Genomic DNA, 25744 nt, shown 5'->3' on the forward strand with positions numbered 1-25744 from the left:
GATACCACTCCACAAATACCTGAATGAATAAATAAATAAGTACATAATACTGGTGAAATATACTTTGTTCATTTAAGGGCCATGGAGCCCAAAGCAGACCTGCACATGTACCTTGGTAAGCAGGACCCACACCCCCATTGGACCTAAAATCCCCATGCTGACCCACAAAGGGACAGGATAACTGCAGCCCAGCATGAGAAGAGTAGACACGGCTGGATTATGCAAATTAACTTCCAGAATATCTCAGCCTCAACCCAAGAGGAATCTTACCCCGATACATTTATAACCATCCCCATGAAATTCCTGGCAGGCCTCAATAATTCTAAGGAATGGTGGTCCCAGGCTTTGCTCTCCGAGGAGCCATAGTTAAACATCATCTCTTAATTAAAACTGCTCATAGTTCCTGCCACATTTCCTTTCCATTGAATCAAGTAATGTGTGGCGATTTAAGGTTTGGTGAGCAAGTAGAAAAAATGTGCTCTCCTTGTAAATGGGGAATAACGGTGGGAAGGGTATGGGGGATGATGCATGTATGTGGTAGTTGTTTAGAGCACACTCTAATATTTTATTTGGGACATGCTAAGGGGACATTTTGTTCAATGTGTGTTTGTTCTGGTCTATATGTTTTCTCCCGAAATGCATCCCTTCCAAAAAGTTTAACTTGAAGGTGTGATGTTGATGTACATCTTTCTTTTACTCTTAGGTCAAACATCCCTGTTTGGACTTCAACGTTCTCCTTCGCTGCATCAAAACCTAGCCTTGCTCCACCCGTGTCTTTCTTCTTATTAAATTCCCCCTTCCCGATTGCAATCTTGTAACGAAATGTGAGGGTTTCGTTTTGTTGACTTTCTTCTTTGTTATATATTTATATATATATTTATCCCTTCATTTTTTCGGGACATGATGCTGGTGTTTAAATATCATCTGGTTTGGTTGTTTAAGTCAGGTTATTTTATACCATGTTTCATTGCGGTGTTTCACATTACTATTAAAGGCAGCCATAAGAAAGCACATAAGCACTTTACACAATACCCTCATCAATAAATAATACACAAGAGCCTTAATCCGTTTGCGAAACGGCCATAATGCACTAAAAAGACCTTCAAATAAAACCTGGTAAGCAGAGTCTACACCCCTTTCGGACCTAGCCTTCTAGTATTGTTCTCTATTAACAGGAAAAGGTAACTGCAGCCCAGGCTTACAAGGGTGGACAAAGCTGTGTTTTGCAGATTAACTCACAGAAAAGCCCAGTTTCACACCAAGAGGAATCTTACCCGGAAAAGGTGTAAAACCATTCCCATGAAGTTTGCAGCAGGCCTCAAGCACACCAAGGAGGAGCTACACGTCAAACCCCATGCTTATTTGAAAGTGCCCGTAGTCCCACCCAGCTTTCCTCTCTATAGAACCTGGCTATTAATGGACCTTTGATGACTAGGAAATGGTAGAAAAAAGAGGCACTGTTCCCTTTTGCTTTGACTAAACACTTCTAGGCCCCAGCATTGTTGAAGGCTTAAACCCTGAACACCATTGACCAGTGGCATAACACAACATGTCCCCCCCCTTTGGGATGTATTGACCCACTCAGCTATACTATGCGGCCTCACTCTGCTATCTATGGTGCGAGAAACTGTAAAATGGTGGCAAAAACCTTGTGTGCGCCAAAACCTCCAAAACCATGTTTTTCAACACACAAAAAGATGGCTGCACCACCTGCCACCCATGGTGCATGTGGGGTGGAACAGAGCACAAGCTGCGGAAAAAGTGCCAGTGGGCTCCATGACAAGCAAACATAGAGTGCAGAGAGAGAGAAGCAGCAATTTGCAAGTGAAACTCCAAAATGTGCCTGTAAATGACATTTACTTTGCTGCTGAAACTTCAGAAATGCCTGTACATAACATGCCAAACCTCAAAATCGTGTTTGGTGCTAAAATTCATTTAATCTAATGAAGCACTGTGAATGTACAAGGTCCTGAAATGTTAAGAACAAAACACCTTCTCAGCAAAACTGGATTGCCTGTGAATGACAAACCATGTCAAATGAGCTCTCCTGATTAAGCTTTAAGGTAGTCTAAACTAATGGTCTGCCGGATTAGCAAATATAAAAGAACTGTTGCTGAAAGGAACACAGATCTCATCTTCTTTGATCCCACAGGTTTAAATCAAGAATGCAAATTATATATGTTATTTGATGAAATAAGTTTGTTTTATCCTGGATTTCAGGTCAAGAAATTAAGAATTAACCTGGCCTTCGAGGGGTTGAAAAACTGGTTTCCACCCAAAGGGAGGGCATTGCTCTCAGCAGATGATCACTGACACATGATAATTGTGGGGTATGCCAGACTTGTGTCTGCTGCCTGGGACTGAACAATGGCAGATTCTCCATGCCAGGAAATGGATGTGTGAAGAGGTCATAAACTAGGCTTGCAGAAGGAAATACCAAAGGTGGGGGCTGCTCCTTGCTTCCAGAAACAGACACAAGGCTGACCATTTGCTGCTAAAAAATGTGTAATGAACATTTTTAGAGATTTATATCTCACTATCAGAAGTGGTGAAAAATATAAAACGGGCAGATTTGTTAATCTAATTTTTGGCTCTACATTTGAAAAGTTGATGGAACTGTGTAGCATATTCTGAACAGGAATGGCAATATATGTGGTTTTATGGGAACTGTATTTATGCTAGAATTGTTAAACTTTGCACACACATTCCCATGGTAAACGCACATATTTGTGGAAATTTGGAGAAATTTTGGAAAATGTTTTCATGGTGAAATGGACAAAATGCTGCAGAAAGGCGAAACAAGGTCTCACAGCTGTGGGATTTTGATGAACAGATATTCCATAAAATATGTAATCCTTGAATGTGATTTTTGTAGAGGTTACAAATGTATAATTATGTATTTAGGACACAATTTGATGTTGATGCTAGTGGCTAGGGTAGGTTTCTAAGTATTGTAAAAATCAAACCATAAACCTGACATCATCTGTCTTTGATCCAATCATCCAGATGCAAAGCAGAGGTGAGGATCTGATCCAATCCCAGTTCACAGGGGCAAGTTTAGTTAAGCCGGCCCATACACCCATTTGGTGATGCCATTTGACAGGATAAATAGGGACATCTGACAACACAGTCAGGCTCCCTCTTCTGATTCCAGCAAAGCATTTTGATACAGAATTCAACATCCAGCCTTCAACATCCTTCTAGATCCAGATGCCAACCACCAGGCCATGCAGTAGCTGAACCCTTTTCAGCTAGGCCCCAATCCTCAACTAATCCTCACAACCTAGTGAATGGCTGTGGTGGGGGGAAGCATCCTGAAACTATCTGGCCTGCTACCATAAATGCTTGCCTGCTGAACTCGCCATCCCGCTGATCTGAAATATCCAGCGACAAGAAGGGCAGATCCCGTGCAGTTCTGGCAACTGGCCTAGCTGATGTGCTGTCCTTCCCTGATAGACTTGATCCAATTGACCAGAACTTTGACGGTCCAAAAATCCTAAATCCCATTGGATTGTGAGTATTAACAGAATGCTAGAGAACTATTGTATACCTTGTCTTATCTTGTTCCACCCTAATCTATGAACTATCATTACTTTCACACCCAGTAACAGTGTCAAAATCTTTAGTGCTATCCTATCCTGGCTATTCGCTATAGCATCAGTTTCATAGTCATTTTTATTTGTGTAACTCTTATCTATAAATCCCACTTCGAGTGTTTGGACTGGTTCCACCGGGGAAGGTGCTGGGGATCTGTTACTGAGTCATGAATCACTCTCAAAGCTTATTTCGTCCCAACCTGGTTATCTAGTTTGAATGCTCTAGTCTTGAGTAAAAGCATAATCCATAATTTCTGATTTTAAACGGAAGTCCTTGACCAAATTCACATCTTTATTTTAGAAAAACACCTCTCAGTAAACCCGCTAATACTCCCTCAGTTTTAAAGATAGAAACAACATTTCAACTCCCACTGATACCTAACATCCTTAGATATCTCCACGGAACAGTGTATTTGACCCATTTTTCATCAATATCGCATAGTAAAAGTTTGCTGCAAATTTGCAATTTCAGCCAAAGTACATGTGTACTTTGCCCATTTCAAAGTGCTTTTCCCATCCCATCCTGATCTGAAGTATATCTTGTGGTTAATAACATTACAGTAATAACAGTTACAGTACAGTAAAGTAGTTACAGTAAAGCAGACCAGGCCACATTTAGACACTAGACTGGTTGTACCAAAATGCCAGTGTAAGCAATAACACTCATCAAGAAGCGAGCACTCATTCAAGCCTGTGTCTCTGTGGCCTCTAACAACACAGCCCAACTCTTTAAAATCTGCAAGGAACTGGCCAATCCTGTTGCAGTCTCTGCATCTTCTGTTCCCTCAACAGGCCCTCTGTACGGGTGCTCCCCTGCTCCTCCATAACGATCAAGGACCATATTGACACCATCGCTCCAGCCTTGGCTGATTTCTGTAATCTCTCTTTTGCCACTGGAACTTTCAACTCTCCCCTTAAGCAGTCCATTTGCACCCACTCCTCAAGAAGCTGTCTGCCAATCCTACCTGTCCGGCAATGGGAATGCGGAAGCCGCATGCACCGGCACCATTCGTGAATGGTGCCGGTGCATGCAGCTTGCTGTGCTCGCGGGTGACACTCTGCCCGCCAGGTCTGACCTGGCAGGCAAAAAGGCACCCGCAAGCACAACTCGTAGTTTGCCCGTCCGGGAACTACAGTACCGGCAAGCTTACCGGTACCGTAGTTTAGGGACCGGCAAACTTGTAATGAGGCCCATGGATTGTCCCAATAGGACAATACTGTAAATATTTTGATGTAAACTTAATTTAGACAGTTCTGAAATCACCTAAAAGGTGTCGTTCTGTTGTCTGTTCAGGTTTCTTCTGGCATCAATTATGCCTGCATCTTCTAAACTGCAGTGAGATGATTTCTATCAATTGATAACACCTCTCTGTGGCAGTTCACTCCAGGAGCTGATGAAGTATGAACAGTTCTCTTCAACTCAGCAGATTTCTCTTTGACAACCTCGTGTGCCACTTGGCTAATATGAGGAACTACAGTTAGTCTAATATAAATACACACACACATACACAGACCAAACCAAAGGATATCAGGTTTTGTTTTATTCGTCTTAAATCAGGAAGCATTAATGTCAGTGTTTGGTTTAAATAGGATCTTCCCGTGTGTGGACATTGTGAGTCATGAGGTAATATGTAGATTATTATGTCATGTTTTTAGACTTTGCTGCAATCCTCTCATTAAAATATTTGGCAAACAATATTTAAACCAGGAAGTTCCATTGTTGTAATGTTTCTTATCATACATGTGTGTGAGGCTTGTTAGTAGTCTTTGGGATATGAATAGAGATTGAAGGATGCCTGTTACACAAATGCACAGACACACACACTAATACAAACATACCCGCAAACTTTATTTAGTGTTGGTGTAATAGGTTACATGCCTGCTGGAATTGTGTGTGGTATTCAAGAGAATTACAAACTGGTTATATTGTCAGCTTTATCGTGTATCACACATATTATTTATGTTTTATGCCCGTGCTCCACCTTTGTTCAATCAGAAGTAAGAGATTAATATTCCAGAATCTTAATCAAAGGTATGAAATTAGCACATCACTTTGGTGATCCGATTGGCTCCCTTTTCATTTTGCTGTCCCCTTACACCATCCCGCCTGCCACAGTGCACCACCTAAGCTCCTCCCATTTGGCAGGACACCCTTTTAGTCTCTCATAGTGTAACACTCACCTTGCATCCACAGGGGCGCCTCTCGACTGGTCTGGACAAATCTGGGTACACTGCACCTTCCCCGGGGTCCGTTCTATCGGGAATCATTTCTAGGAGACAGGAGGTGGATTTTAGTGACTTCTCCTTCCCTCGAGAGACCCACCACCCGGTGTTCCCCTTACGTTCTTTCCCCTTGGGACTTCTCGCACCTTGAATTTCGGAATGCTGCGCTCTCCGTCCTGCCACTCTGGTCAGGGGTGCGTCATTGTTGGCTTGGTCCGCCGAGTTACTTCACTGGTGACAGCCCGGAGTCCAAACCGTCTGCGACTCCACTTTTCAGGTAAGTCTTTTAGAGATTTTAGAATAATGTCTGTATTGATGAATGCTCTAATAACCTTCTTCTCTTGTCTTGTAGGGGGTAATGGAGTGAGCCGAGGCTGACGGCAGAGTTTGAGATGGTATTGATGCGCTAGATGCGGTGCTGAAAGCGTCCTTGCAAGTGATCTGACCTGTGCTGTTATTCTTTACAGGTCGAGGAGGATTCCTGGAAGCAGACATAGATAGGACAAACGCAGAGGATGATGTTCAGAGTGGCTGAGGCCTTCCAGGAGAGCTGAGTAACTAGCTTCTGATTCTTGCTTCTATTTTCCTAGGAATGTAGCAGGAGGACGATGGAGAAGTCCCGAAGGCCCCGACTGGATGGAGGAGCTGGAGTTGAACAGGTAAGGATGGCGGTGTCTTGAAGTTTCTCACCCGTGCAGGCCAGGATGCAGTGCAGGACCCGGTGAACATCACGCTGCAAGAGCAGGATAACGCGAAGCACGTGCCTCAGTTCGGGCGTGGATTAAATATCCGGCAGGTATCCCAGGTGTCTTTGGGGCAGACCCCGCCCTGATGCTATGCTGCTTGTTACAGTTCCTCAATGATCCTGGTGGGGGCAGCCGTGTTCACCCATTGTCCATTGGAACTCATGCTTGCCAAGTGAGTCTGATGCCAACGTCGCCAGGATTGCGTCCAAGGCACCCGCAACGGGCTGAAGTGGGCCTTTCTTGCCTTGTTAAAGTACTGTGGCAGGGGCCATGGTGCCCGAGTCCCATAGTCTGGGGATAAGGTTGTGACAGCACTCCCCCAAGGGCCCTCTCAAGGTGACCCACCTCTCCGGTCCTGGCTTGTCAGGGTGTTCCCGATGAAAACGGTGAAGCAGGTGTGGAGTAGGAATGTATTCACTGGGCTCCCATGTTCTGTCCTGTGGACTGTATCCCTTCCAGTCCACCAAATAGTAAAGTTTTGTCCTCACATATTTAGAGTCCAAGGTGTCCTTCACTTCGTACTAGGGTTCTCCATGAATAATTACGGGCCCTGGAGTACTGGTAAGCCAAGTTCCCAGCTTCACCGGCTTTAGAAGAGATACGTGAAACACCGGGTGTCTCCTCATGTGGACTGGTATCGTTAACTTTACTGCAGCTGAGTTAATGACAGATTCCACAGGATACGGACACAGACACCGCAGGAAAAATGTCCGCTTACCTTTTATAGGTATGTGTTTCAAGTCTAGTCATACCAGATCCCCTACTTGGTAGTCCGGGCTTTGGTGCGATGCTGGTCCGCGTATTTTTTCTGGCACGCCTTGGCTAGTTGCAGGTGTTCTTGAGCTCTCATGAAAGCCTTTGCGATGGTTCTGTGGAGGGTCATGACAGCTGGCATTTCTAGAGTCGTAGGAATGTCCAGCTCGGACGTGCGTGGATGTCTTCCATAAATTGTAAAGAATGGTGTTTGTCCAGTACTGCTGTGCAATGAGTTATTGTAGGCGTACTCGGCAATCCATAGGAGATCCTTCCAATCCCCTTCCGCCTGGTGGAGCATGCAGCGTAAGTACTGCTCGAGGGTCTGATTCATTCTCTCTGTTTGACCGTCAGTTTGGGGATGGTGGCTAGTGGACAGTCGGATGTCTATATGGGCTAGAGAGCAGCACCTTTTCCAGAAGTTGGACACAAACTGAGTCCCTCTATCTGATATTGGGGCCCAAGGGAATCCGTGCAGGCGGACTACGTGCTCGAGGAAGGTGCGAGCGAGGTTGGAGGCGTCAGGCAGACCGTTGAATGGAAACAAATGAGCCATTTTGGAAAATAAGTCCACGACTACTAGGATGGTGTCATAACCTTGACAAGAAGGAAGATCAGTAATAAAGTCTAGGGATAGTGTGTGCCATGGGGCTGGTGGAATGTCCAAAGGTTGAAGGAGTCCCGCAGGTCTTTGCTTGGAGGATTTGTTCTGGGCACAGATGCCACAAGAAGTGATGAATTCGATTTCGTCTTTGCACCATGTTGGCCACCAGTAACTCCTCTTTACCTTAGCCAAGGTATTTGCGATTCCCGGGTGCCCTTCTATGAGAGAGTCATGATACTCTGAAATTACTTGTTCTTGCAGTTCCTTCACTGGCACGAATAGCCGATTCCTGTAGTAAGGCAGCTGGTACTTAACACAATAGTGTTCACCTCTGGAACCCCATTATTGTAGTTGCTCTTGAGTTTTCACTTGCCAGACTTCGTATACGAGCTCGTCTTGGGTCATGGTGGTGCTGATACCTAGGATTCTGTCCCCTGGGATAATGGCCACGGGATCTGGAGGTACAGGTGCCATTTCTTCGGTGCCCATGCGAGAAAGGGCATCCGCCTTGCCATTTTTAGCTCCGGGCGATATGTGATTACATAATTGTACTGCGCAAAAAAAGGGCCCAATGTAGCTGCCGAGACGATTCAGCTTTCGCATCCTTCAAATATTGGGTTTTTCGGTGATACATTATCACAGTGATGGTATGTTTGGCTCCCAATAGATAGTGTCGCCTAACCTTGAATGCAGCTTTAATGGCCAGCAATTCCTTGTCTCTGATGGCATAGTTGAGCTCAGGAAGCGAGAATTTCCTTGACCAAAAGGCCACTGGATGCAGTTGACCTGTGTGCGGGTCCTTCTGTGACAAAACTGCACCCATTGCCATACTAGACGCATCTGTTTCCCCAATATAGGGAAGGTCTGGGCGTGGGTGCTGCAAGATCGTGGCGGTGGTAAACTTCACCTTGAGTTCCTGGAAGACCTTCTCTGCCTATTCTGTCCAGCGTAAGGTCTTGTTGCACTTCCATAACAATGAAGTAATCGGATGTACAATTTGAGAGAAGCAGGGAATAAAGCGGCGGTAAAAATTTGCGAAACCCAGCATACTCTGAACACCCTTGATTGAACTTGGTGCTGGCCAGTTGAGGACCGCGTTGACCTTGTGAGTATCCATACGTATCCCCTTTGGTGAAAGGATGAAACCCAGAAACTCCACTTCCGTAACATGGAACAAGCATTTTTCCAGCTTGGCGTAGGGTTGATGTTGGCAGAGCTTGGTCAGAACTGCCCGTACATGCCTGACGTGTTCTTGCTCAGATGTTGAGTACACCAGAATGTCATCGATGTACACTAGGCCGCAGACATCACTGAGTTCTCTAAGCACATCGTTCATGAAGTATTGGAACGCCGCTGGGGCATTACACAGGCCAAAAGGCATTACCTGATATTCATATAGGCCGTACTTGGTGTGGAATGCCGTTTTCCACTCGTCCCCTTCTTTAATGCGCATAAGATGATAGGCCCTTCTAAGATCCAATTTGGTATAAATCTGGGCTTCTTTAACCTGGTCTAGTAATTCCGGGATCAGCGGCAAAGTATAATGGTTATTGACAGTGATCCATTCAGAGCACGGTAGTCAATGCACGTTCTCAAATCTCCTTCTTTCTTCGGTACGAAGAATAACAGAGCCGCGGCCGACGACTTGGATGGGCAGATGAAACCGTTGGCTAGGTATTGCTTCAGACATGTCTTCAGGTGTTGGTTTTCAGGTTCTGTGAGCGCATAGATATGCCCACATGGAATCCAGGCTCCAGGCAACAGATCGATCTGGCAATCGTAGGTTCTGTGGGGTGGCAAAGTATTTGCTTGCTCTTTTTTGAAAAACATCTTGAAAGCCTTGATAGTGCACTGGCAGCGTAGCGACCCCTCCCAGGATGCTCACTGCACCCTCACGCACAGGAGGACTGGCATGCTTCCCCTTCCGACCTTTTGGGTAGCAAGTGTGCATGCAACCATGGGCGAAAACCAATTCACGAGCACGCCAGTGGATTCGTGGGTTATGTGCGACTAGCCATGGCATACCCAGGATTAGCCGAAACTGCGGTGCCTTGATCCGGTCGAAGGTGATGATTTCGCGGTGTCCATCCTCACACAAGGGGGTGAGTTCTGTGGTGCATTCGGACACAGGACACGAGGTGATCTTCGTGCCGTCAACAGTAGTGACCATTTCAGTGGTTGGCTTAGAGCAGAGAGGTAGCCCCATCTTTGCTGCGACGTCCTGATCTATATAGTTCCCCACTGCTCCACTATCGATATAAGTTTCCGTGGAATGCATGACCGATGGCTGCTTGTGGGTGATTAAGATCAAAGGTAGAGCAAAATGGGAGGTTTGTAGTTGAATCGCCTCGCTCAACAATTGGACCCCTACAATTGCCAAGCTTGGCAGTTTTCCGACTCCTCACCTGGGTTCTCTTTGTCTGTAGCTCCAACGCTCCTTCTGAGCGGCTTGACGGGACACTCTTTAAGGAAGTGGCCAGCCTTTCCACAGTACAAGCACAACTGCAGCTCCCTCCTTTTTTCCATTCGGCTTTGGTTAAGGGAGGTCTGACTCCTCCTGTTTGCATGAGTTCAATGGCACCTTCGAGCCCTCGAGGGGTTTGGTCTTTGGGTCGCACAAATACTGGGCGGGCATCCAGTTTACCACGATTGCTTTTTTGATCTTGCTGTCGCTGATCAAGTTGTTCCACTAGGCTAATGAACTCGGCACAGTTCCGAGATGGATCCGCCACTTGAGCCAAAACGTCCTTCAGCTCCCCTCGTAGACCCTGGTAGAACAGGGTGGTTTGTTTGTCCTCTGGCCAATCCGCCTCCACCATCAATCGATTGAAAGTGGTGATGTATGTCAGCAAGTCCTGGTTCCCTTTGACGAAGGGACAAAAGTTCATTATCTAGAGCCTGTCCGAGGTGGCGTCGGGCGAAGAGCTTTTCTAGCTGCTGAAGAAACCCTCCAAAGTCCTGTAACAGGGGATCATCCCGACTGATGAGTGGCACCGATCAATCTGCTGCACTTCCACTCAGGTAGGATAGAACGAAGGCCACACGTGACTGGTCGGTGGGAAATGCCCAGGCCTGCACAGGAAATGGAGGCGACACTGATTCATGAAAGTCGCAATTCGTCGAGGATCTCCAGAGAATCACTCTGGAGGGGCTAATGGTACTGTTCCAGGTAGGTTGATCTGCACTGGATTACTCGCTGGAGTTGGCGTTGAAGGGGCGATCCCTGGCAACGGGGCTTGCCCGGCTTGTGACTGAAGAAGTTGCCTGCTATGGTTGTCCGTTCTTTCTTTGGTCACAATAAGCTCTCTCCGCAAGGCGTTAGTTTCCTGCCGCGATGAGTGAACCTCTGCGCGCAACTGCCCCAACAATTGGGCCAACTGATCAGCTTCTGAGGTTTCCATACCAGGCATCCGGGTGGATTATTAAGTACGGCTGCGCGTTCTGTAACGCTCACCTTGCATCCACTGGGGCGCCTCTTGACTGGTCTGGACGCTTCTGGGTACACTGCACCATCCCCGGGGTTTGTTCTATCAGGAATCAGTTCAAGGAGACAGGAGGTGGATTTTAGTGACTTCTCCTTCCCTCGAGAGACCCACCACCCGTTGTTCCAATTACGTTCTTTCCCCTTGGGACTTCTCTCACCTTGATTTTCGGAATGATGCGCTCTCCGTCCTGCCGCGCTCGGCAGGGGTGCGTTGGGTTTGGCTTGGTCCACCGAGTTACTTCACTGGCAAAGCCTGGAGTCCAGACCGGCTTCGACTCCACTTTTCAGGTAAGTCTTTTAGAGATTTTAGAATAATGTCTGTATTGATGAATGCTCTTATAACCTTCTTCTCTTGTCTTGCAGGGGCTGATGGAGTGAGCCGAGGCTGACGGCAGAGTTTGAGAAGGTAATGATGCGCTAGATGCAGTGCTGAAAGCGTCCTTGCAAGTGATCTGACCTGTGCTGTTATACTTTACAGGTCGAGGAAGATTCCTGGAAGCAGCGATAGATGGGACAAACGCAGAGGATGATGTTCAGAGTGGCAGAGGCCTTCCAGGAGAGCTGAGTAACTAGCTTCTGATTATTGCTTCTATTTTCCTTGGAATGTAGCAGGAGGACGATGGAGAAGTCCTGAAGACCACGACTGGATGGAGGAGCTGGAGCTGAACAGGTAAGGATGGCGGTGTCTTGAAGTTTCTCACCCGTGCAGACCATGATGCAGAGCAGGACCCGGTGAACATCACGCTGCAAGAGCAGAATAACGCGAAGCACGTGCCTCAGGTCAGGCGTGGTTTAAATTCCCGGCACGTATCCCAGGTGCCTTTGGGGCAGACCCCGCCCTGATGCCAGACTGCTTGTTGCAGTTCCTCGATGATCCTGGTGGGGGCAGCGTGTTCACCCATTGTCCATTGGAACTCATGCATGCCAAGTGAGTCTGATGCCAACGGCTGCAGGATTGCGTCCAAGGCACCCGCAACGTGCCGAAGTGGGCCTTTCTTGCCTTGTTAAAGTACTGTGGCGAGGGCCATGGTGCCCGAGTCCCATAGTCTGGGGATACGGTTGTGACAGATAGATGGTGCACTGACACGAACCACATTACTACTTCAAAAAGCCTGTCTCTTTCAATCTCAGGATTGCTCAGACACAAGATGCTATAAAAAATATTATGATTAGAATAGGATGATCAAAATCCCCTGTATGATGTTTTGGCATATATTGTATCCTATAAAATTGTATCCGAGCATAGATCCAATGAAAATTCCTGGGGCCTCATTATAAGCACGGTGGTGCAGTAAAAAAGGCAGTGACAATTAGGTAACTCCATCACCACTGCATTACCACACTGATGTAATTCAACTTTGGTGGTGAGGTGGATGATTTTCCTCCAGTGAAAAGCTGGAGAAAAATCCACCACTTTGCTGGCAAAAAATCTGCAAAATCAGTGAATATACAACTGGCAGAATTAACACCGGTGGTAATTCTACCAAAATCCCTATGGAGTCCTATGGACTACAACAAATGGAGACTAACACCACTGTTGCACCTTAAAATACCTATTACTGTACAGCCGCATTGTAAATACCAAATAATAAAATAAAATACTGCCACTTGTAATCCTGTGAAGATTCTGCTGCAACAAGTGCCATTAACGGTAAATCTGTTTGGTGGCATTTTGGCAGATTTACCCCCAAAATACCACCAAACTTGAAATGAGGCCCCAGATCTTCCATGTGAGTCTATTATCCCTTTGCAGAATAATGCATAATGACAATTTGTACCCAAGGATGGAATCATTTGTAAACTGAAGTTGTTGATTTTGACACTTGGGGATTGAATACTATTATTTAATTTATTTATGCTACTCAGAAAGTATTTTTGGTTGAAAGTTATAGTTAAATAGTCAAATAACACAGATAGTATTCTGCCATGATGTTTGCATGTGCTTAGAACGCTGTATGCTTGTTAGATTTTCAGGAATCTAAAGTATATTGATGGCACAAAACATCTTTTGACACAAGGTTTGAATGTGCTATTTGTACAAGTTTTAAGTGTTCCAATTGTAATATATGCACTTATAATTACTAACAATTTATAATTGTACTGACAATTCGTTAAGCTACTAATAGTGCTTATCTTCCATGCAGCACAACACAGCATGGGAACAAGATAAGGTATGTACCTCCTGGCTTACAAATGAGCTGACACAAGTTAACTTTAATAGTAAATGACCCTGCAACTAGCTCCTAATTACGTTTCGTTTTGACTTCAAAATATTCATCTTCCATCCTCAGTGACCTTCTCCACTAGGAACATGTCACAATCTCCAGCTGCATGTCTCACTACAGTCTCACATTGGAAATTCATTTTTATATATGTGTATTTGTGTAGCCTGTCTATATTCTTTGAACACAAGCATGTCCACTAATACCGTTTGGTACCATTTGATTTGTGAACAAGATATACATTTCTTCTTCATTCTTCATTTAGCATAGAGTGATGACCGCCTTCATCATCTCTTCACTAGGCTGGATATCATCAATTTAAAGGTCCGATTAGGCTACTTTAATTATAAACTTTGGAAGTGTTCTCTGGTTTATAAGAGAAGTGTATTTTCAAATGTCAGATTTGTAATGAAAAGTATACAATTATATGTTTCTAAGTACATGTCGATGGAGTCGATTAACAAATGTTATACAAGTAATATAGGAATTCATATTGATGACCGTCTGTGCATTTTTGAAGGTTAAGCCTATAATATGCTGGTCCCACAAAATGTTAATGGTCCTGATAAAGGATTAGTACAATGGACACATAGAAATGCTGAAACACGTAATTAGACTGTTTAAAATGAAATGATGATGACACATTAATGATTGCTTTATATTGAGACATGAAAACAATTACCATTTATTGAACGATCTAAGACCATCTGTTCGGGTAGGTAGTTTTGAAGAAATCAGAATAATAACATCTGTATGATTGGATGTATATGATTGATTGAATGTATATATGAATCTTGAGGTGTATAGATGTGAGTATTGAGACTACTAGAACCAGAAACAATGTGCACCCTATTAATTTTCAGTACTTAAAACATTACATCACTCTTATTGATAAAAAATAGATTCAATAATCTTATCTCTCCTGGAATAGCATTCCTTTTAGTTCGTTGATGCTCTCTTTTAGGAGCAACAGTGGCAGATAATGTATTCCACATTTGCGTTATAAGAGGTCAATGGTTTATTTTTGGTGCGCTATATATGCATTGTCACACATTCTGTAATATGTGTAACAATTTCAGTCTTTTAACCACCAGGAAGGTTTTTTTTTATTTATTTTTTAAGAGCATACACTGTGAACTAAATCACTTCTAGGGTCCAGACAATGTTGAAAGGTAAGGCACAGTGAGATTAAATGAGCTTCCCCGAATAACACACGCTTGTGACGTGGGATTGATCCCAGCATCTGATTAAGGCACTGCCATTTCAAAATTCTAGTTGTACTGCAAGCTACCATTATTGTGAATGTTGCAATCACCAGTACTCTGTGGTACATAGCCTACTTGCAAAAGGGACATATCGCATAGTAAAACAACCAACACTTCATAGAAACGGAATATGTCTTGAAACACGTAAGGAAAATAGTGTGATTATTGCATTATTTTCTACATAATAGAGTACTAGAAATGCCATGATTTAAAGTGAACTTATCCTTACGGCTCTAAAGGTTTTACTATGGTGATGTATAGACACAGTACAAAACAAACTGTGTGAGGTGGTCACATCCTCATAGGCATTTTTTCACGTACACATGAAACATGTAATGTGAAGAATAATCAAAGTGAGACAGTTATTTTGCCAAAATAGCAGAAGTCATAGAAGTAATTTCATTTTGTAATTCAGTTTACTTTTGGTCTTCAAAGGATGCAGACCTTTGGTAGCTAATTGGCGCAGTGTAGGCATTTTGAGATCACGCACATATTGGCACGCTTACTCTGAAGACTTGGTTCCAATGATTAATTCTTGAATCTGATAGGATAGTCTGTTTGGCAAGGAAATGTGAGGACCTTCCTGACTGCAGATAAAGGGGTAGCAAATCACACAGCAACACATGTACAGACACTTATAATACCCTTGTCCACATTCTACAGATTGAATTGTATATGGTCAGTTATGGTGTGATGCTTGTGTCGCTTTGGGACCCTGGCCATCTAAGTCTTGCGCTGCTCCTGCCCTGCAATTTACAAACTTCAATGAATAAGTATATCATCACACTATAGTTTCAATGGCATTTTCACAAATGTGTTGACAGCCACCTGAGCACAGGCCCATCTGTAGGCATTGTATTCCACACTTGAACACAGCAAAAGTGGCTTATCATTTGATAATATACATGCCTTAATCATGTGTATGAAGACTAGCAGCAGTCAATGTACATACATGGCTGGATACTGGGCAACCACATCAGCTAAGGAGAAGACAAAGATGGAACATTACCACAAAACGGCTGATCGGAGCAGACCAGAAAGCAACCACCTGCCCTCAGCGCCCTGCAGCATGTAGGAATCTGGCTGGTCTGTGGACGGTCAAGAGCCAAGGCAAAGAAAGATCCAATCAGATCTAAAGGAAAGAAAGGACCTTCGCATACACATTGGACGCACAGCAGTAGCATTTGCACACAAGGAAGCAGATCACTCAGTGTGATTGGCACTAATAATGATACTACAAGTACAACCATTACTACTGATTTAGTGTCCTTGTCCAGCATCTAAATCTGCCATGGCCAGTTGTAACTGTGCATCCGCAGTGGCTGTGAAGTGCCGGGACCAGATTACCGATATGTTAGTCAGTGGAGTAGTGGCACAGCAGCTCACAGCTAAAAACGTTAAAACGTACCTTTTGTGTGGCATCTGCCAATACCAACTGGCAGCCTCCCTTAGATCCTCTAGCTATTTGACAGACCATAGACTCTAAGCAAGTGTTATTTCTCTAGCCCGGGTGTGCCAGCCCACCACAAAAAAGAGCAAGGAAGCACAAAACACACAGAGCCATGAGGGAGAGACTATGGCACTGCAGGCTTGGGATTGGCACCGGTAATCTGCTCAACACTACATATAACTCCAATGTAGGAGCTAGTTATCTCTATGTGCTTGTTTTAGAGTTTGCGGAAATGTGCTAAGTGATCCCGAGCAAAGGTCAGCTGAGGAGCAAGGAGGGTGCACTGAGGTTTAAAGGGAGTCCTGTAGGACTAGATAGCAACCTCTCCAGTGCTGCCTGTTGTGGCAGAGTTTTCTGAATCTGGCAAAACAATTCTCCCACCATCTCGGATCCGGGAAATCAATTTGAACACTTCAAGTGTTCCAGTGTTTTTGACCCGTTTAAAGGTGGCCGAGCCAGGATGCGGACCCATGACATAAGGACCAGGGTAAAGACACTTTACTACAAGACCACATGAATGCCGGGTCAGCATGTCTGTGAAACTGTGTGTTAGGAGATTACACTGCAGGAAATATTTAACTACAGTCTTTTTAGGTTTTAAAGGTGACACCTATTAAATGCTCCCATCCTGGGTTTATTTTCCAGGCGTTCATGACTAACCTCTCCTGAAAGGCACAGTATTATATTATTTTTTTGGGGTAGGATGGGTGGATGAGAAAACTCTTCCACCCTACCACTGCCCCCTTTACAGGTGGCAGGACCTAGTAAATCATTCATATTTCAACACTAATCCGCTCCCACTGCCCCATATCTGTCACTGAATAACAATTATTACCACAGCACTTAGGAGGGACAATGGAACAGAGCAATGGCTGAAACATCATGATAACCAAACAATAAAGTATGTGTGGAATTATTAATGCTTTCGACATGTTTGCCAACTTGTGACATAGCAGCACATGCTAAATCCATGAAGCACATTGATATTAATATCTAAGCCGCCATGGTTGGACTTGATAACACACCAACTCCAAAAGACAGTTCAAGGATTTTTATTGATATGATGAAACTGACTCTAAGGGCTGCCCCTCTCTCTCTAGACTAGAGGCAGTGAGTCCCTCACTACCCAATGTGTCACTACTTCCCTGGCTAGTAGTGTCTACTGTCTACGTTCAGCCTAACTAAATGTGATGGGCTAAAAGCAAATGCTTTATCCATTTACCTCCCACAGAGACTTGCTAGGTGTGACCTACTCTACTTGCTGGTTAGTTCTAGGGATTGTGGATTGCCCTTAAGGCACCCCATGCCAACTCTGTCTCTTCTGTCTTGCACCCTGGTAGTCCTCTCCCTGTCTTCTTCCGGACCGCTCTCTTTCACCTCCTCTCCTCCCTTCAATCCCACCTGTGGGATGTATTGACCACTCTGCTTTGCTATGTGGCACCACTCTGATAATTATGGCGCAAGAAACAGCAACAATGGCGGTAACACTTTTGTGCACGTTAAAAACCTACAAAAACCGTGTATTTGAACACACAAAAAGATTGATGCACAACCTGCCACCCATGGTGCATGTGTGGTGGGATAGAGCACACACTACAGAAAATGTGCCAGTGGGATCCATGACCAGCAAACAGAGTGCAGAGGGAAAAGCAGCACTTTGAAAATGAAACTCCAAAATGTGCCTATAAATGACATTTGCTTTGTTGCTAAAAACTCCAAAATGCCTATGCACAACACTTTTCAACATTTAAAATCGTGCTTGGTACTCGAATTCATGTAATCTTATGAAGAATTGTGAACATACAAAGTTCTAAAGTGTAAGGAGCAAAACATTTCTTTGGAAAAAACGATTGTCTGTAAACTGACAGCCCCTGTCAAAATCTGTGTGCAGTACCCTGGGCTACCTGTGGATGACAGCTGTCAGATGAGCTCCTGATGAAACTTCAAAGTATTTAAACTAAAAGTCTGCCGGATTAGCAAACATAAAAGGATTGTTGCCAAAAGGAATACAGATCTTTGTTGTTTTTTTGATCCCACAGATGTAAAGCTAAGAAAGTAATGTATTTATGTGATTTGATGCAACACGTTTGGTTTCTGCTGGATTTTCAATTAAGAATAAATTAGCCTGGCTGAGCTACAACCGTTTGGAAGTGGAAAAACAGGTTTCTTCCAAGGGGAGGGGAGATCCTCACAGCAGAAACTCACTGGTAGATGATAATTGTGGGTTAGACCAGACTCATGTCTACAGAAAGAGAATGAACAATAGCAGAGCCTTCAGTCCAGGAAATGGAGGTGTAAACGGGGTCATAAACTGCTGCTGGAAGAATTTCCCAAGGGGTCGTAAACTGCTCCTGGACTGCAGGGATAAACAAAGGGGCAGGACCATTTGCTTTTAAGCATGAACAATGAACATTTTTTAAAGACTCATAACTTGTGATAAAAGTGGTGAAAAATATACAAAGGGCAGATATGCTAATCTAATTTTTGGCTGCACGTTTTAAGAGGTGGTAGAACTGTGTAACATGTTCTGGATCGGAATCGCAATATATGTGGTTTTTTGTGAAACATGTTAATGCTAAAATTATGAAACTTTACACACACATCCCTATGGTAAACACACACATTTGTGGAAAGTTGCAGAAAGTTTGGAAATTGTGTTCATGGCAAAAAGGACAACATTCTGTAGAAAGATGAAACAAGATCCCACAGCTGCGGGATTTTGAAGAACAACTATTACATAACATATGGAATATTTGTGTGTGATTTGTGTAAAGGTGACCAATGTAGAAATATGTACTTAGGATAAAATCCAATTTTTAGACTAGTGGTTAAAGGGAGGTTTCTAATGACTGTAAAGCAAACCATAAATGTGACATCATCCGGTCTTCATCCAATCACTCAGATGCAAGGTGGAGATGAGGTTTTGATTCAATCCCAGCTCACGGGGCAAGCTTAGTTAAGCCGGCCCATACACCCATTTTGTGAGGTCATTTGAAAGGATAAATAGAGACATCTGACAACACATAGGGACTCACTGATTCACTCACTTTCCTGATTCCGGCGAAGCACTCTGATCCAGCATTCTACATCCAGCCTTTAACATCCTTCCAGATCCAGATGCCAAGACTCTTGCAAAGCAGGAGAGAACTATTGACTTTCATCAAGGCCTACATTTTCAAACTTATTCTCGCAACCCAGGGAAGCGCTGTGGTGTGGGAAGGCCTTTTGAACCAGTATCCTGAAACTCTCTCAGCTTGCTACCACAAGACTTGCCTGAGGAACTCGCTATCCAGCTGATTGAAATACCCACAAACAAGAAGGACAGATCCTGTGTAAATCCTTTGACCAGCCTAGCTGATCCAGTCCCGCGCCTGATGTGCTGTCCTTCCTTGACAGATCCAATCTATGACCAGAACTGACGGTCCAATTTAATAACTTATTCTGTGAGTATTAATAGGAATAACAGTGACTAATAATATATTTGCATTGTAAAGTCCCAATCTCAAACCCATCCTATCTTTAATTCAGAACCATAGTATTGCTAGAAATATCATTGTGCTGCCTCTTTTCTCATCTGTGTTATTAAACCCTAACTTCTTATTGATTAAGAAAAGTACTTTCCAAACCAAACGGAAAATAGAATATCACACATGAATTGTTATGAGTGGACGTGAATGACTGATTCCTGTGTGGCATTCTCTTTTCTGTAGTTCTTGATATAGTATAAGAAAACCTATCTGTTATTTCTAAATCCGAATTTCTGTTTTCCATTCTCGCGCCTATTTGGCAAAAATGGCTTTTACTAAAACCTCTATAAATCCCTCTGTTTTTATGATAGAAGCGAAATTTCAACTCCTACTTGTACCTAACATCCATAGCTATCCATATAACACTAAAACGCAAAACAGTGTGATTGGCCCATTATAGCAAAAATCACGCAAGGGAGGTTTGCCGCAAATTGAAATTCTGAAAGGTTTTTACACGTGTGCATTAGCTTTAAACTGTTTCCCACTTGGACTTTCAGATTTCAAATATTTTATTTTGACTAAATCATTGTTTGTGATTGTGTGCAACTGTTTAACGCAGCTCCCATAGGAATTTATAATCATTTAAGCATTATTTTTGACCATATTTGGTGTTTTTGCTCAGTCAATTCCAAAGACAATTTCAAAGCCAATTTGACAGCTGAAAAGTCAATTCTGTTTTTCTCTTGTGTTTGAAGGGGGCAGGTGGGAGTGATATTCTGTTTGATTTGTGCTATTCCTGAATACCTGCTCTCTCCTCACATCTAATTAATCGCCAATTGGGAGTTGAGGGGTGTTGCAGGGGGAACCTCTAACCATAGTGCTATCTGTTCCAAACCAACACAAAAGTATTCTTTTCTGTGCTGCATTTGTTCTTGTGCTCATTACCTGATTCATAGTGCATTAAACATATTAATAAGTGTTCTGTCACCCCATTGGTGATTGTTGTTTACCTATTAAAATATATTGTGATTCAATTCTGAATACCTAAATAAATAGTTACCTTTGCAAACTAGCCTGATTCCTGTTTCAGTGTGACCTATGTCTCAGGAGAAGGGTGTGAAATGAGTGGTATATCGTTCAGAATATTGAACTTATAGATAAAAATAAATAAGGGTTTCATTTGCACACTACATGCTGGGCGTGACTTGGGTGTGTGCCGGATTGACCATCTTCTGTTCTCTCTCACTCTCTCTCTCTCTCTCTCTCTCTCTCTCTCTCTCTCTCTCTCTCTCTCTCTCTCTCTCTCATTTTCCCAACTCCTTCCTACTCTGTCCTTCCAATGTATCTCTCAATCACCTACCTCCAACATCTGATCTTAATTCTTCCAACTATCTCTCTTGCAATTCCCTCTGGTAACACTACTACTCTCCCCAATCCACAATACCCCTTCTTGCACCTCTCACCCACCCCTCTCCACTCTACCACTCCTATCCCCTCTCTAGCCGACTACTATTCCTCGTACCTTCTCATCAGTCACCCTCCTGCCAATCTGCCAATCACTCTTCACTCATTCACTCTTCCTGTTCCTCTATCACTCATACACCTTACATGCAAAATCCAAACGCAGTATCACTTTCACTCACCAACTAATACATTACCTTTTCTGTGAACCTCATCAACACTCCTGTCCACCATCCTTCATCCATCTAATCTCTTAGTCTCTCATCTCCTTCTCCTCTGACTTCACCGAAACAACCCACAACTTCATGGTTCCCTGGCTCTTTTCTCCCCTTCCTTCTCTCCTTGGTCTTCCACCACAGGTTCGCCAGGCCAATTCCACCTGCTCTTTCCCACACGGGAGGAGTTAGAAACTAGTGAGTACGTATAAAGTGTGCTAAACACTGCCCCTATTCACCTCATGGATCAGCCAGTTTTTTTGTCAATGGCGACCCGCTCGTAATGATGTCAGGGTTCGTGTCATGAAACCTCACCATGACAAAATGAAAGGAAAGCGCATTGTTTTGCAAACTGTTAAAGTTCGTGTCAGAGAGGCACTCTGCAGATGTTCTGCAGGATCATGAGTAATTTCACTGGGCAGCACATAGCGATCTGCATTTCTGCATATTAAACACGTCACAGAGCACATCGCTCCCCCTCTGCCACGCCAGTACAGACACACTGGCAAGAGTCATCTTGATGAAGGCTCTAGTGGTCTACCTTGTTGCAGGTGATGTGTCACTGCTGATGCATGTCGTTCTCTGCAATGATAAGGACAAGTCTGGGCAGAATGTTCATCCAGAGTCATGCAATGATCCACAGTGGTACTGCCCACACACAAATAGGAACTCAAAGACTTTCAGGAACTGGAGCCTTAACCTCTCTGGGGTACAACCAGCTCTCGCTTCCACTCTGATGGGCCTCCCACCGCAGGCTGACAGGGGTCCCCATCCACCCTTGTCATGGTCAGACTACTGACCCAGTCACAAAAAAGTTATTCATCCTCCTTGACTTGGATATTTTACGGTAGATAAGTGCATAGACCCATATTCAGTACACATGTTGCTGGATTGCCTTGTCAACTTTGCTCTACATTTTCTGATGTTTTGTTTCAGAGTGAACCATACGTAGTTTATGTTTTGTTAAGTTATTTTAAGCTATGTTACACTATTAAAATGTTAAACTGTTCCCATGTACCACTTTATGGTTTTCATAGTGAATTAGCTTTTCCATAGAGTGGTTTACTGTGACCTTGACAGAAGTATCCAGACTTTCTTTTCTCCTAGAGAAGTGGCAGTTAACAAAGGGAAGAAAAGAGGGTGAGGAAGAGGAATAAGAGGGGCTACAAATACAGGAAGAGAGTGGTGCAGAGAACGAAGAATGTGTTGCAATGGGTATCAGTCCTGTTAGATGGACAGTAGTTCTGCAAAACATAGTAGTATGTTAATTCTGTGAATGCCAAGGCTGGGCCAAGGGTTAACTCGTCAAATGATACCAGGTAAATGTGAATGTTTTTGGTAAGATAAGGTAACAAAACAGAGCAGTCAAACCTTTACGTTAAATTGAAAAAAGCCTGGCATCTTGACATAGGAAAAGGGGTTTGTTAGATGTAATGTCATGTTAGACATTATTTTATTTTACTGTGAGCCACTGCAGTGACTAACTTGATTATAGGTTCAGTAATCATAGCAATATACAGACATATGTATAGTGAGAAAACGTATCATGAGCTCCCTATGCAGGCTTTGCAAATTAGACTATGAGAAAGGTGGATGTGGATTTGTGAAAAGCAGAGTAGACAAAGAGGGAGGAAAGATGTGTGTCTCCTATCGTAGTGTGATTCTGACCCCCTTTTGTGTGACGCGGTTTAATGATATATTTAATTAGGTCAGTGGCCTAGGAGGGGGGCCCACTTGCAGTTAAAACAAATGCACACAAAATGTTAAGAAATGTTTGTTTTTGAATTCACTCTGCATTCATAAAGAAATTATTTCTGTAACATAAATAATGTCTTTATGAAGGCAGAGTGAATACAAAAGAAACGTTTTTTTAAAGTGCGGGGCCTACCCCCATTTCATTACATTACATGTAAGACGCTAGGCTGGAGGCCTCCATGGGGTGGGGGAGGCTGTTGACTTCAAAAAGAAATAGTTTATTTTTGAAGTTACTCTGCCTTCATAAGGAAATGATTTCCGTTATGGTTCGGTCCTTAACGGAAATTATTTCTTTATGAAGTCAGAGTGACTTCAAAAAGAAATAAATATATATATTTTTTTTAAGTGATATGGCTCCCCTCAACCTCATGATGTGTGTGCATGTGAGTGTATGGTGAAAGGCTGCACACTCGAATGGATTGGATGGCTGCATGTGTGAGATCATGGTGAAAGGGTACACACAAATGTATGGGTGGCTGAGTTTGGGTGTGTATGTGTATGGGTAAAGGGTGAACACATACATGTATAGGTGGCTGCCTGTGTGAGTGTATGTTGAAAGGATGCACAATTAAATGCATGGGTGGGTGCCTGGGTGTGTGTGCCTTTATGGTGAAAGGGTGCACACTTAAATGTATGGGTGGCTGCCTGGGTGTGCCTCTATGGTGACAGAGTGCACACTTAAGTGCATGGATGGCTGTGTGTGCATGTGTGTATATGGTAAATGGTGTGTGTGTTTGTGTTCAGGCACGCAACAAAACCTACATTTCGGGAGGGCTAACACTTCAAATGTTGGGAGAGGCGCTAACTTCACGGGTGGTGAGGAGGGGAAAACTTATTTGTGTGGGGGCATCTAACTTATTAATGCATTTTAATGACACTATTCTAGTGCATCTTCAAAGTTACAAGCAGTTAACTCTTTCTTTTAAGTCTGAAACAACCCTCTTATGGGCTGCTGTGAGAATAAGCGCTCTACTGTTCCCTCTCTACCCTTCCAATCACTCCCCTGACATCCAAGTACTAAACCCACACCACAATTTCAATTTCCTTAGAGATTTGGTATTTGAATGCGTGTACTAAGAATTAAATGGTGTATGTTAGTAATTGCTGGTCCGGGCCCTTGTTAACAGAGAAACCCAGGTGCCGTTTAACATCTGTGTCCTTTTCTGTCCGGCAACTGCTCTCTAGGTCAGCCAGGTCGAGTAAACATAGCCCAGAATTTCAGAGTGGGGGAGGGTGAGTGCTGAAGCCCAGTCAGCTCAATGTTGTTGTGCCACTACTTGTGTTTTATGCCTTAATTACTTATTGGTAATCTTCATGACTTCTAGCGCTATTCTTCCTCATATCTGTACTTGTTTATGAGGCAGAGGGACAAGGAAAAGGGACGTGGAGGTAATTCTGGGCAAAGGAGCTGATTTTGGAGGTTGGGGAAGGGGATGGGAGGGATAGGGTATGTGTGGAGGGTGGTATTGTGTGATAAATCATAATGGTCATCCATGTCCAAGGTAAGCAGGCATGATATGTGGTATTAGTGGCTAGAGAGGCATTTTGGTGCAGCCAGTCTAGTCATTCCTCAGTTTGGTATGACTTTTTTAACTGGGCTTTTCTGATAAATCTAACTGTGGCAGTGTATATTTTTCTGGGCATCTGTGATCAAATATCATATGATAAGTCATGTATAACATGCCTGTAAATAAGTGTTTCTAGGCGCAACAAGACAAGGGTGGGAAAACAGAAGGACAAGACAAACAATCTTAACAGGCCTTGTGTCATTCAGATCATGCAAGTGTGAGAACCAGAAGTGCAAGGGGAAAGAGAGGGGGAAGTGCAAGGGGGAGGGGCAGCAATGCTCTGAGTAAGTGCAGCCAGGGCAGAACGACTCTGGGTAGTGCAAGGAGAACAAGGGACTATAAGGTTAAAGTTACAGCCCCTACATGCATGGTAGGCCCAGAATCAGTGCATGGGTGACTGATCAAGTACAAGTCTGGACTCAGTGAGATTGAGGGTAGCCAAGCAACCAGTCGGTACAGCAGACATGTAGGCCAGGTAGGTCAGCAGGGGAGGGAGAGAGAAGAGAAGAGGAACGTTTTCAGCTGCTTCCGGAACTTCAGGTGGTCCAGCTCAAGTTTGAGAGGGGCAGGGAGGCCATTCCACAGGAAGATGCCTGCAGAGGTGAGAGCTCTAACCCCCACTCTCTGCCTGCAGAAACGTCTAGCCCTTAGAGAGTTGGAAGTAGCTGAGCAAAGGAAGGTATATTGGAAGAGAGCATTGGATGTAGTGTGGGTCCCGGCCACACAAAGCCTTGCAGACAATGCAAAGGGTCATGAACTTGATCCTTGCAGCCACGGGGAGCCAGTGGAGAGATTTCATGGCTGGAGAGATACAGTCCCTGGACTTCAGGCCAAAGATAAGTCTTGCAGTCCTGTCCTGGATTAGTTGCAGAAGGCGGAGGGTAGAGGAAGGCAGATTGAAAAAGATGCTGTTGCAGTAGTCCAGCCTAGAGAGG

Source organism: Ambystoma mexicanum, chromosome 3q, assembly GCF_040938575.1.
Source record: "Ambystoma mexicanum isolate Mex_15411 chromosome 3q, UKY_AmexF1_1, whole genome shotgun sequence".
Lineage (NCBI taxonomy): Eukaryota > Metazoa > Chordata > Amphibia > Caudata > Ambystomatidae > Ambystoma > Ambystoma mexicanum.